Raw genomic sequence first — 13,023 nt, 5'->3', positions numbered from 1 at the left:
AGCACACACCACACCTAACAGTACCCTATACATAGAGGTTACAACTAAGATTGGTGCACACACACAGGGCAAAAGACCATTTAAAAATGAAATTGGTGAAAATAAGACGAATATGTACAGTGGAAAATCAGTTTTCTTAGTTTTTTTCACTTTTTTCTTTTGTTCTTTTTTTTCTAAGTAAATGCCAAGAATGAACCTTAACCCACGAAAGAGCCATAAAACTGGATTAAGTAGAGCAAACTGAAACATCTACATATCATGACTCAAAGTAGCAATGCAACAAGACAGCATCAAACAGGTTTAACCAAAACATTTCACTTCAGATCAAGCCTGGTTGTGTGAAAATCATTAGTCCATCTTTTGTTGCTCCAGCCAGACGTAACTCTGGGGCAACGTCTGGGCCTGAGATTGTAATGTCCACCAGCAGCTGGGTGCTGGACAGATCTGGGTGAAACACTCTCTGGAACAGCGCCCACACCAGAAGAAGAGTGAATGTCCGGTAAATCAAAGGGGAATGGCTCAGAGTCAATGTCAGTGTCTGCAGGGGGGCCAGGGTGGGCCTGAGAGTCAGAGTTCAGACCCTCTGCGGTCTCTCTCTCAGCAGGCAATGAAACAGAATGTTCTTTGGAAGTGAGAGAGTCCTAGGTATGGAACGGTTGCATGTTCACAACATGATAAACACCTGCATCCACACCGGAGTCCACCCAAGTGAGCCTGTAATTAACATCACTGAGTCTCTGAGATACACACAATGGTCCCTGAAACAGTGGTGCAAGTTTAGCAGTAAAGTTAGACTGAGCGTCTGACCTGGGGTGCGTCTTAACTCTCACAAGGTCACCAACACGAAACGTGGCATGTCGATGTCTCAAGTCATAGTAATGTTTTTGTCTGTCATGGCTATAGTCCAAAGCTGCTTTGGCGTGGTCGTGAGCTTCCTGCAGGGAGGCTCTCAGAGTCTCAGGGTAAGGCACACCCGGTTCATCAACACCTGCTGTAGAAGGCTGAGTGATAAGGTCAAGCGGGGTGTCTAACTCACGACCATAAAGCATCATGGCAGGAGTCATACCTGTACTGTCATGGGGGGCGGTGCGCAAGTGAGTGGAATGGTCCTGCACTTAACCTCGCCAATAATGCTCCCTGTATCCCTGTTGGTGTTATTTGGCTCAATATTGGATTCATGAACAAGAACTTTTACCAGCGTTTTGCCATAATACCAGATTTGTCCTCTCCTTTCATTCTGGGAATGGATTTTATGGCAAGAGCTTCTGTTTCTATTCACATTCCCACGAGAACAGTCTACATTGAGGACATCCCCTGCCCACTCGCAGACAATGAAGAGGACCTTCAAAATGATTAAAAGTCACATGCATCGGCGTGAATGGAAAAGGGACGGTTGAAGTCTGGAAATGACAGGATCGGGGCTGATGTGACATGATCCTTCAAAGTGTCCATGGCCCTTCGACAGCTGTCGTCCCAGTGGAAAGCATTGTCCTTTCTGGTGATGGCGTGAAGAGGTTCGGCATGGCGGGCATAATTCTGAATGAAGCGTCGATAATAGCCAGTCAAGCCAAGGAACTGACGGACGTGTTTCACTGAGGTTGGGGTATCAAACTCCTTAACCGCCTTTACTTTGTCCGGATCGGGCTTAACACCTGATGATGTGATGCGGTACCCGAGAAAGGTGAATTCATCGAGGCAGAATTGGCACTTTTTGAGCTTCAATGACAAGCCAGCAGCCTGGAGTCTGCCCAGCACCTCCTCAAGATCCACTAAGTGCTGTTCAAAGGTAGGTGAGGCGATAACAATGTCATCCAGGTAGACTGCGCACGTTTTGTAAATGAGGCCAGCAAGCACACAGTTCATGAGTCTCTGAAAAGTTGCAGGTGCGTTGCAGAGCCCAAAGGGCAGCACCCGAAACTGGAAGAGACCGCAGTGAGAGATGAAGGCAGTTTTAGGGTTCGAGTCCTCTGCTACAGCAACCTGCCAATAGCCTCGCGCTAAGTCCAATGTCGAGACAAACTTTCCTCTTGCCAGAAAGTCCAAAGACTCATCTACACGAGGCAGGGGATAAGAGTCTTTTCGGGTAACTTGATTGAGCCCTCGAAAGTCCACACAAAACCTTGGTTCCGTGGCCGCTCTATTTACAATGACTACAGGAGCTGCCCAAGGGCTTGTGGAAAGTTCAATGATGTTGTCCTTCAACATTTGTTGCACTTGTTCTTCAATCACACGTTTCTTAGCAGGTGACGTGCGATAGGGTGGGAGATTGACAGGTGTTGCATTGCCAGTCTATGGTGTGCTCAGTGAGAGCCGTTCGACCAAGTTGACCATCAAACAAGGAGCTAAACTTGCTGAGCAGATTTAGTAAAGCATCCTTGTTGTTCTCTGAGAGACTTGCTTCAGACAGTTTGGCTGTTAAGTCTGAGCGAACCAAGTCCAAAGACATCAGTGTTCCAGGTGAATGTGAGTAATCATTTTGAAGGTCCTCTTCATTGTCTGCGAGTGGGCAGGGGATGTCCTCAATGTAGACTGTTCTAGTGGGAATGTGAATAGAAACAGAAGCTCTTGCCATAAAATCCATTCCCAGAATGAAAGGAGAGGACAAATCTGGTATTATGGCAAAACGCTGGTAAAAGTTCTTGTTCATGAATCCAATATTGAGCCAAATAACACCAACAGGGATACAGGGAGCATTATTGGCGAGGTTAAGTGCAGGACCATTCCACTCACTTGTGTTTCTAGGGTAAGAGTCATTTACTTGAATGAGATCTGTTCGTACAGCCGAGAGGGAAGCACCTGTGTCGAGGGTAGCATCCACAGATGAAGCATTGAAATTCACTTTCGTTCTTAGTGGGGTATTCCAGTGGACTTGTGAAAAATTGTCTTCCAAGTGTCCAAGACTGTGTCCACCCTGTAGTGAATCGGGCGTGTGAGGCTCCGTTAGTAACTGGGGGAAGGTTGGCCTCTGTGAAATGTCCTCCCCCCCGCCGTAGTTTCCCGACTGCCTGTATTGTGGCTGGGATGTGGTGCTGCTTAATTCCCCCTTTTCATGGCCAGGGTCAGAGGGGCCAGGTGCTGGCAATGGCTGGACTGGGCCATGCCTAGCGGTGTTCGAGGCTCGTTGTGGCAAATGAGGTTGGGTGTTACAGTTTGGGCAGGTGCGTGTAGTGAACCCTGGCTGAGAGCATTTGAAGCAGTAAGGTTCAGGCTTATAGTTGTCTTTGCTACATAAAGCAGGCTGTGGTCTTTGTGGTCCAAGCACTGAGTGAAGGTCATGAGCGCGTAGCAGCAGGTCCATTACAGAAGTGACATTAGCGCCATACAGGGCAACTCTGTATTTTTCGAGAGCATGTTTACTAATTAGGTCAATTCTGTCTTTTTCAGGTGGGGGGCTCTTCAGTTTGTCAAACTCACTCAACATGTGGGCGACAAAGGTTGGGAGCGGCTCGTCCTGAGCCTGAACACGATCCAAAATTCCTCTCAGGATGCGTTCTTGGTTGTCGGAGGGCAGAAAAACTGTCTTAAACAGTTGACAGAATTGAGCCCATGATGTGATGTGGGAGCTCAGTGCCTTGAACCATTTCCAGTAGGGGTGCAACGATACACAAAATTCACGGTTCGGTTCGATACTTTGGTGTCACGGTTCGATATTTTTTCGATACAAAAAAATGTTCATGCCTTTTTAATTTGTCATTTATTAAAATTATAAATATATATTTTAACACAAAAGTACAGTTTTTAAATTTAACCCTAACCCTTGTGCGTGTTGTTTTTTAGCTCGTCATATTGCAGCCACAGAAATTCTTTTGTCCATGAAACCATAAAGCTGCACTTTCTTTTTGCCTTATAGTCTGATTTGTCATAACTTCTCCGTTTTGTGGTAAGCTTTTCTTTGGCTGTCACTTCTTCACCCTGACCTGTCTTATTTGGCTCAGCAGAACTAAAATATATATCCTGCTGCTTTTACACACACACACACACACACACACATAACGCTCAGTGATTATCTGCGCGATCAACCTCTCACATGTTTAAGCTGCGGGAGATTTCACTTGTTATGTTTGCATAGTAAGCTAACAATTAATAAGACGATGTCAGAGGAATTGGTGCACAAATTATCATCACTCACAGATCAGTGCTGTCGCTCTCTATACACAGTTCGCGCGATTGCAAAGTGAAAGCAAAAAAACAAGCGCAAATTCAAACACGATTTCAATATGTCACATATTGACAGTGGCTCACCCAATGACATAATTACCCAGCTACATTTCTGAAAGAATGCAAAAGCATTGACATATATTTTTCCTTCCTACAATAGCCCGACAGGCAGGGCAGAGATAGCCCCGGGACGTCGGGCTAGCAATATTGCGAGCCCTGTATCTGATTGAGGAATCACTCATCTTTGGAAAAGAGAGTTTATTACAGAGAAATGTCTCTTTCCAAAATAAAAGCTATACTATCCGCTTCTTCTGGGCTATATTCTCAGCAGCATATTAAACATATCAGGTCTCCATAAGGAGAATCATGTGCTAACAGCTGTCTAAATGACTCGGCTAAAGTTTGTAGCATGCATGCTTGTTGTTTTTGTCTTTGCACTAGGATGATGTCGATGTAAATGTGCAGTCATATTCGTTGTGTTCCCACTAGTGCTTTCAGGTTAATCTCGTTGAAATAACCTTAACGCCACAACACGGCAAATCTCCGTTAACGAGCTACCCTATACAGAGGGGCTAGACGGCCAACACGTTAACGAGCTAACTGCGCTAACACACTAGCTCCCACCCATGTAATTGAGCATTGCATGGCACATCCAACATACTGTTTTACTTTAGTCCATGACTCGCTTACCTTCAGGGTCATACGTCACATGAAAACCAAAATAATTCCAAACGCCAGATCTGAATGAGGGTGGGGAGGTCCACTTCTGTCTTGCTAGCTTGCCCTGCGCTCTTCCTTCTGACCATGCTGTCTGTGTTGAGTGCTCAGTGAATCTGCGTTCGACTACTCCGCCTAGGCTGCACTCTCGAGCCTAGGCGGAGTAGTCAAATGCAGATTCACTGAGCGCTCAACACAGACAGCATCGTCAGAAGGAAAGTTGATAAAATAAATTACAAATTTTGTATTGTTCTTTTTTTTTTCTCCCCTTTGGTTTTCTTTCTTTCTCTCCCCCTCTTTCTTTCATTCTTTCCCCCTGTCCTATCCCACAGTCATGTCTGTCCCGTTTGCAACTGAAAATAAAATAAATTCATAATTATAATAAAGGTCAATCAAATGGACCAATATGATGATCCACTTAAAATAAATCCTCTTGGCATCTTTCTTGGCCTCAAGACAACAATTCTGATGGCTATAGATCCAAACGGGACACACAAAAAAAAAAAAAAAAAATTTTTAAAAATTGTATTGTTCGATACATATGCGTACCGAACCGAAAGCACTGTATCGAACGGTTCAATATCGATACGAATATCGTTGCACCCCTAATTTCCAGGGCTCTTTTGCAAGAAAGTGTGGCAGTTCATTTAGCAATTGCCCATCAGTTAGGTTCAATGAGGCTTTGTATATGCCAACTGTATTTAACCAGTCCTCAGGTTGCACTTTTCCGTCCCCAGCATACACAGGAGGCTCCAGCTTTGCGTGATGTAAAGCTGCCGCAATCACTCTGGAAGTGCTGCTGACTTCAACTGAGTGAGATGGGAGGAAAGGATTTGTAGGTTGAAATGGGTTGCTGGGCAGGAACGGATTGGTACTGTTGGTGGGTTCAGTTTTGTCCATCACATGAACATGAGGTGTCGATGTGGCCATTGGGAAAACAGGAGACTGTGGGACTGCAGGAGGGGGAGAGTTCCCCGTTGTGAGTTGGTCCCACTGCTTTAGTAAACTCTGCTGTATGTTCAGTGAGTCACGTAAACAATCACTAAGCTTATTCACCTCAGTTCTTAACTCCACCACTTGTTGGCTAAGGCTAGGAGTCACATTTTCAACTATCTGGCACATAGGTAACGAGGTAAGTTCCATGTCTGAGTCAGAGTCGTCTGGGCAGTGTGCCATTGCGATTTCAAAAAAATTAAGCCGCTCCAGGGCACAGCGCAGTTATTGATATAGCAGTAAAAGAGTCAGTTAGGTCAGACTAGAAAGACAAAACTGCAAAAATGCGTTCAAGATTAAATTTAGAAAAACCACATATAAAATTTCGCCCAACAACTGAAATTAGACTGGAGTGATCAGAACCATGTTATTACAATAGCATGTCTGCAACACTAGAGCTCAATGCAGGATTAGTTTTAAGTCGTTTCGTTATACTGAGCCGAAGACCAGCACCAACGGTTGTAGTCGGCCAAGCTATCACTTACATGTGCTACAGTCAGTCTCAGCAGAGGGAAAGGGGAATGAAAAGCCAGCAGAAATGTTCATGTCCAGGCTCTCCACAGAAGAATTAATCCTTAGAAGACGAAACCAACAACAAATAACAAATCCACGGAGTCCATTCGCGTCGCGGAGTCAGCTTCTCTCTTTTTCTTTCTCCCAAGCGGAGCAGCGGCACATCACGGTATCCAGAAATTAGTCGGGTCCAACCTGAGCTGAGGCTGCGGCCATGGCTGGAGAAAACGTCCGAGCGTCCGCAAAACTGGGGGGATTTCCGAGACAGTTCACGTGCTAGAAGAGAAGAATCCTCGGCGGGATGCAAAAATCGTCTGAAGTCCAAGGGGAAAAAGTTCGGGCGCCAGTTGTAACGTGCAGTGGAGATGAAGCCAGCCGCAGTGTGCAGGTGGATAGCGAATGAGCAACAGCTTCTGACTTTCCAAAAAGTACTCATTTATTTACAATATCAAAAATAAAAATGCTACCTCTACCACACATTACTAAAGAGCACACTAGTCCGCGTACACACGGGAGCATCCATTACAGGAGGAGTGCGAAGAAGAACAAAAAGGGGGTGACACCAGTCGTGAGACAGGAGGCGCCGCCATGTGGTGATACACTGCATTACAATAGCAACTGTTACAATATAAATATTGTTCTGAGAGGCTTTTTGTTGGTTGAGTCTGAAATTGATTGTATGTACAATTCATATCCTTATAAAAAGGCAGAAATATGGTGTTTTATTAATAAACTTACATTTGTGGATATAAAATAGCTAAAAGTATTAACAAATATTTTATAAAAAAAAACATTTATCATTCTTCCTGGGGAACTTAAAGAAAAAGAATAAAACATTTTCCATCGTAAAGAAAACTCCCTTAAAATATGGACAATAACAAAACTGCTAAATTCTTCCAGAATCTCTGTGTAGAGGAACCAAAAGAGATGTGCCACAGTTTCTGGATGATCCCCACAGAAAGTTCAATTAGTATTTATGTCTCTTTTAAATGTTACCATATAGTGACTGGCTGGGTCACATTTATGAAGAATTTTATATGAGATTTCCTTCACCTTGTTCACAATTAGATATTTATGGGATCATCCAGACTGTCTTCCAGGTGATATCTGGAACATGTCGTTTCCAGTAAGATATTCTATATATGGGAGAGACATGATATCTTCTTGGAATAAACTACGTATTCTCTTATTGCTGTTACCAAGTTCCTGTGAAAAGCAGATTTTTCCCACTGCTGACTCAGCTGGATCAGGGAGAGTGACTGAGGCAGATATTGAGCTGTCAGTGTTTTTATATAACATTAAAGTCCCTGAGGGTATGGCACCAAGCACCACTGAGAATTCCCCAACACTGTTTGACAAGTTTGACGAGCATCTTGACTTTTGGTCTTTGGATATTAACAGTCCTGGATATGTGACTTCTTGTTTAACAGAAATGTTACAGAGAGCATTTGCAGTGCAGCCTTTAATTGCTAGTAATTCACATTTTTTTAGATTTCGACATAAAGCAGATGCCTCAGAGAAATCACTAATAACACTAAGGGCTGGACGGATTTGATTTGCATTCTTCAAGAAGAGTGTGGTGTCATCAGCTAGCTGGCTGATGATGAGCTCCTTATCAGCTGTGCTGATTCCTTGTATAACAGGTCAAATCTCGGGGTGGAGTCTTAATCATTTTAATTGAGCTATTGCCATTCGTGTACAAGGTTTTGATAGCTTTACAGAAAAATGTCAAATTTTTCCAAAGAGTGGAAAATAAATTGATGTTCAATTGTATCAAAAGCCTTTTAAAAATCCAGGAAGAGAATGAAGCTATAGTCAGATACCAAATCAGAGTAATCAAGTAGATCTAAAACCAGTCTCATGTTCTTAGAAAGGTGTCTGTTTCTCATAAAGCCTGATTGTGTCTCATCGATAATTGTGTCCAAGAACTCTTTCATTCTGTTAGCAAGTACTAAAGCCATAATCTCATAGTCATCATTGAGCAGACAGATGGGTCTCCAATTATCAATAAGAAGTAAGTCTTTGTTTGGCTTTGGAATAAGTGTTATGAGACCCTGAGTAAGAGTAGGAGGGAGGATGTTATTCTCTACACTTCCTATGAAAAGCTGCAGTAAGAACGGAGCCAGGAGATTAGAAAATGATTCATAAAACTCTGCAGTTAAACCATCTGTGCCGGGAGATTTGTTGGCCTTAAGTGCAGAAATAGGATTACAAACGTCCTCCACAGTCAGAGGGCTGTCACAGTGACTTCTATCTTCCACAACAATAGTTTTTAGGTTTTTAATATTATTGAGAAACAGCGTTGAGACATATATATATATATATATTCTACTTTTCTAAATGATTGACTATTTCAATGGAGAACCTAAATGACACGGACCCGTGTTTATTATTACATATCTCTATTTTGAATGTGACAAGTCTATCATTCCCTGTTATTCATAGGTATTAACAGAGTTTTTGGCCTTTTTTTCCTCTATAAAAGTTAATTGACTCTTTACAGTGGCCTGCTATGGTTAATAATAACATGTTCAGTCATGAGTGAAAACAAAGCTTTTCTTCACTTTAGCATTTAACATTCCCAACAATATAATGTGATACCTTAATTAAAACATGGCTAATAAAACACAATTTTCTTAATGCAAACATCAGTGACTCAACATTAGCAACCAAAGGGTTCAGTCTGCAGCTCACACTCATGTGAAGCTACAGCCTCCCCCTTTAGTCTCTGTCATCCTTCTGCTCCTGCACAAACAAAGCAAGACAAAACCTCCACCCTTCTTCTACAGGCTGGGTGAATTGTTGTGGACATTCACTAATCCTAAAGTCGGCACCGTTTTTGTCTCAGTATCAAGTCAGTTAAACTTTTAGTCGTCAGTCCGTCACAGTCCAGTCACATGCATACATCCACACACATTCATACCAGATATTGCTGATAATGGAGTCTCACGCGCAGCCTATTCGAGCCTCCATCACCAGCAAGATGACGTCATCATTTTAAAGGAACAGAGCTCCTTGTTTTTGGACTGGATTGACTCGCTGCAATCCTTTTAGGCTCAGGACTTCTCATGTGATCAATGTCACATATAAGTGAATTTCTCCCAAGCCCATTATAATCATGGAGAAAAACACTTTGCCACTGTTTCCAGTAAGAATATTTTATAGCGCTTTAAAGTTCAACCTCTCAGGTCTGGATTAAAGAGCTGATTTGTTAAATCGGGAACTCACAAAATACCAAAATATCACCACCGGTGGATCACACCTCTCAGATGTTCTTATCTCAGTGCACTGTAACAAAAGCACAAACAAACGCAACCAATAAAATACTAATAAAGTAACAAATACTGGGGCCCATTGCAAACATGTCCAAGCATAAAACCATCTTTCTCTCTCTTAGAGAAAGAAAACAATCCAAACCTCACTGATAAAATCAACCTAGTGTCAAGCAAAACCCAAAAATCAACCAAAACTTCACCAGAAAGTTTTCCTCCCTCCCGGGACAATATTGTGCAGGAATACAGGCACCGTAACTCCTTCTTGCACTGACAAAAACATGTTGGATTTACTTGATTCAATAGTGGACACTGGTTGCACACAAAGGTTTTGCTTTGGCAGAAACTTAAACGACTGAGTTAAATCAACACAACCTTTTCATATTCAGTAAACCTGCATGTTGTGTTCATAAAACACGATTGAAACATGTTCAGATGGAGTAAGTTGAGCTCCTGGAACATTTTAATCCTTCAATTGAAATTGAATGGGTCTACAACAACTACCATCCTCCTATCTCTAGCCTGGTTGCAGCAGGGCTGGGAAATAACCCTGAAGTGATAGGTTACCAGGCAGGGTACACCCTGGACAGCTCACCAGTCTATCAGATAGAAACACACAGCCGTTTACATTCATGGATAATTTAGCCCAGGACCTTCTTACTGTGGAGCAACAGCACTAACCAGCATGCCAACAATGGAGGAAATACAGGAAAGCTATGATTTCCTGTATTTGAGGCAGAATTCTTTTGTTCTTGCCCTTGACAGGTTAATCCACAATAAATAGCAACAGCATGCATGTGGTGTGTGTGTCGTTGTCTGCCTCTTATAACTCCAGTGATTTTCCTGTAGTTTGAAATCTTATGCGGTGTTGACACAATAATTTGTTGTAAACCAGGAAATTCCCAACTGTGGTAGAAAGCACAGCTTAGCCTTAGCAAATGTTCAAAGAAAAGTCGTCACTTCCTGATTTCTGCTTCACTGATAAATATTGTCACACTGGGGTTTTTGCAAATGATATCAGTGAGCACTGTGTGGCAGCTGGAGTCAGACAACTGAAGCTCCCACAATCAAGACCACAAACAGCTTTCAAAGGAGATTTGAAGCTTTTCTGGCAGCAAGCTTCATGATTTATGGGACTGGAACTGGAACAGAAACTACCTGATCACCAATGGTGAGCTGGCATGGAATTATTTTTATGACATTTTATCAAAGTTATAAATAAGCATGCCCATTAACACATAGTGAGTGAGCATGTTGTCTTCCCACGCAGTGAACAGCGGATGCTAATGTTTTTGTCACTTTTACAGAGTCAAACTCAAAGTAAGGTCAGTGCTTCCACGCTTTAAACGCTGCACGCTCACACTCTCTCCACACTCGATAGATTATCCATTGTTCATCTGCACACAGCTGCGGTTTTAGTAACGCAGTAACGCAGCGTGCTTACGGCAAAGTAACAGTAATCTAATTACCTTTTTTGCAATAGTAATCCCTCACTTTACTCGTTTCTTGAAAAAAGTAATCGGATTACTGCCCATCTCTGGTCGGAGCTGTGCACTTGTGGGTTCCACCTTGTGTACACGTTTATCTTTGCTGTGTGTACTTGTACCTCTGAGTGGAAGCTGAACTCTTGAGTTCGAGTATCGAAGCATCAGCTGTGACGTTAAAGTCCAAACAGCTCGTTCATTTGACGTGCAAATGAACGAAGGTAACGCCGTTTTCATGTGGATGTGTCACTGAGACACTTTCCACATCCACAGCTCACAAAATGGGAAAACTATAGAAGTATAACAATGAAGAAGTTACTATGTTACGGGTCCCAAGGATGAAGACCTCGATGACAAATATGTTACCTGTAAAAGCAGGTGAAGAGCAGAGTAAGGAAGACACGATGCGTCTCTGCTTTCCTCCAGAACGTGTCTGAGTCTGATTTATTTCACACAAATAAATGCTATAAAACACTAAACATGAGCTTTCAATATACTGTTCAGCTGCTTCCTCATTCACATCAATTACATTTACTTATTTCACAACATCAGTGAAATATACTCTTTTTAACTGGTTCAGTTTCTCAAGTTCACACTTCTTTCCATAACAGCTACATCCTTTTATCATATCAATAAACACATCACATTGTCTTCTGCAGTGTCTTACTGGCTAAACAGTTCTATTCAATAACAGCATTGGTAAATACATTACATTTGTTCCCTCCAGTAATTTACTGGCAAAATCACTATTTAGTGCATCATGAAACACAGCTTGTTGAATCAACCCATGAATGCCTCTGTTAGCTACACAGAGTTGCTCAGAGTGCTTGTGTTACACTAGCTAATCTACTCAGTCACTTTAACAGAACTATTAACATTCACATCTCACAGAACTGATTTGATTGGAGCATTACAACACGTTTGCACAGAGCATAGGAGCGCACTGACTCTGCTTCACGAGCGCTCCACCTAACGAGCGGGCTCGCGGTGCGGTCGCGCGGGACACTCCTCTGGTTTTCTCCCGTGTTTACATATAAATAACTTTGGCGGACCGCCTTAACTCTCCCATTCACATTAACCTGGGTAACCATGGTGACAATAAACAACATTTTCGGTGCGAGCACCGTGTACCGACCTGTAAAAGCAGGTGAAGAGCAGAGTAAGGAAGACACGATGCGTCTCTGCTTTCCTCCAGAACGTGTCTGAGGAAGCAGCGGAAGGTGGGCTCCACTTACTGCTCCCCGAAACCCCGGAGCAAGCACCAAAGTTCCGCCCTCACTGCTTTCTAACATAAAATGAATCCCTGTTACATGGATTTTCTATCCTCTTAAAGAAACTGAAAATAAATACATATAGCAATGAAAAATGTCCCGTTACATGAGTGTTTTACACAAAATAATATTCATGTGGTCATTCCCTCACAGGGGTGCCACAACTACACTGCTGTTTTGACAGAGACACAGTGTGTTTATCTAACTTGGCTGAAGCCAAAGTTCTCCAGACAAATTCAGTCTGTTTCTGCCAAGTGTGAACTCACTGGATGAGCGCCAGATACACAGAATCAAAAAGGGATAAATTACTTTTCTTATGTCATGTTCCCGTCACAAACTGGCTCAAGGAGAGGGGAAGCAGGAGTCCACAGATGAAATGTTCCTATAAATAAAGTGGAATTTATTCAAACTTTACCAAAACTTCAACACATCAAATACAAGCAGCTCAGCAGGGAGTGGATGTGTGTTGCATGTGCCAGGTGGATGCAGAGAGAGGCCAGGGCCACGTTCAAACCTGAACACGCTGCACAGTGTTTTGTTCCATTTGTTAGGGATGAATGAAATGCTTCCTTGAAAGGATGTGTGCAGTCACCAGTGGGCGTGGAAGCATGTGCG

The 13,023-nt window shown here is 42.8% G+C and overlaps 1 protein-coding gene across 1 annotated transcript in view; it reads right to left on the bottom strand.

The window, feature by feature from the left end:
- LOC112432912 (protein NLRC3-like) overlaps positions 1 to 13,023 on the bottom strand; it is a 414,611-nt gene that overhangs the window by 42,797 nt on the left and 358,791 nt on the right. The gene's annotated exons all lie outside the window — the stretch shown is intronic.

Source organism: Maylandia zebra, unplaced genomic scaffold (genome assembly GCF_041146795.1).
Source record: "Maylandia zebra isolate NMK-2024a unplaced genomic scaffold, Mzebra_GT3a scaffold11, whole genome shotgun sequence".
NCBI lineage: Eukaryota > Metazoa > Chordata > Actinopteri > Cichliformes > Cichlidae > Maylandia > Maylandia zebra.
Note: the sequence above shows the minus strand (reverse complement) of the source record. Positions and strands in the feature narration are given on the sequence as shown.